This window comes from Xenopus laevis, chromosome 1L (assembly GCF_017654675.1).
Source record: "Xenopus laevis strain J_2021 chromosome 1L, Xenopus_laevis_v10.1, whole genome shotgun sequence".
In the NCBI taxonomy this organism is placed as follows: Eukaryota; Metazoa; Chordata; class Amphibia; order Anura; family Pipidae; genus Xenopus; species Xenopus laevis.
The window spans coordinates 156,922,944-156,924,574 of NC_054371.1; positions in this window are offsets into that span (position 1 = coordinate 156,922,944).

The window sequence follows — 1,631 nt, forward strand, 5'->3', positions numbered from 1 at the left end:
AACAAATGAAGGTAAAACTGACGAGGGGGCTATTCTAAGCACTTTTTCAATGTACATTCATTATTTATTTTTAATTCCAAGATATTAAGGGATACATGTACTGTTAATATGAATTTTGTTACAACAGCGCCACCTGCTGGTCAGTTTCCCACCAGTCTGACCACCAAATAGTCAAGGAAGAAGTTGTCAGGAGAAAAAGAGGCTGCTCTGATGTTCTTCTGCTTAGGAAAACAATTAGAAACCTCTCAAATCTTTCCTAAGCAGAAGAACATCAGAGCAGCCTCTTTCTTTCTCCTGACAACTTCTTCCTTGACTAATTGGTGGTCAGAAAATGACCAGCAGGTGGCGCTGTTGTAACAAAATTCATTCATATTAACAGTACATGTATCCTTTAATATCTTGGAATTAAAAATAAATAATGAATGTACATTGCAAAAGTGCTTAGAACAGCCCCCTCATCAATTTTACACTCACTTATTTTAAAGGTTTACGTATCCTTTAAGACCTAGTGAAGTGGCGTGAAGTGTGGTGGAGCCTTTGCTGGCAAACATTTGCCCCATTGTTGGGCTCATCAATTTGTAAGTTGGCTTTAGACAGGCCAATGTATGTAGACCATGTGGGGTACTCCTGTAGTGCAAACTAGTGCAAGAACTACTGCCAGGCACCAGCTGGCCCTCTATTTGTCTAGCCTCAAAAAAAAATACAAGATTTAAGTACCACTCAATCATAACTCTTAATATGTCCACCTTGATTCCCAATTAATACTTCAGGACTTCCCTCGCACTACAGCTGTCCTTCAGAGAAATTTAGAAAGGTTCAAAGGCAAACAGAGCTACTAGTAGAAGCTACTTGTCATGGCTACAAAACAGACAATGGAGATAACTGGCTTTACTAAGACATTACATGTGTTTTAGCAGAGGCAATGCTCAATAAAAGCTGCTAGTCTGTGTGTCTTCACCCTACGGTAAGGTCACACTTGGTGTTTCGGGGACTAATCGCCTCGTCTTTGCGGCAACCAATCTCCCCGAACGCCTTCCCTTACTCTTGCGCAACTAAATCCCCCGAATCGCCCAGTATGACCTTACCCTTAGGGCTCTTGCAGACAAGCGTTTTTAGCTCCCCTCCCCTGCGTTCCGGTGTCATGCGTTCAGCCGCAGGGGATCGCAGGAGTAGACACACTGAATTCTTTTCAATGGGGCTGTACCAAACGCAGCATGTTGCATTTTCCCTGCGTTCGGCCCCAGAATAATTCCAGCTCTTGGTACCACAGAAGTTGCATAGCACAGGTCTAGATAATTACTTTGTATTTAGCCTAGGCACAGGCCATGTATATCTGCTCCTTATATTCCTTGGACTTTGGAATCCGTCTTCTGCCAAGTGTTTCATTTACATTTGTTTCCACACAAAAAAAAAAAAAAAAAAATTATGTTTCAGGAAAGGTCAGCACTGCATACTGACTGGCAAATTGAATAAATATTACTCTACAATAAAGGACTACAAATTGACAAAATAATTCTAGGGCTCTATGGTAGGAAACTGTTTAACCAATGAATAGGAGAATATAACTGTTGTCCATTATGAAAGCAACCCATTTAAAAACTACATTTATTGAGGAGTTCCATTTTGTAAAA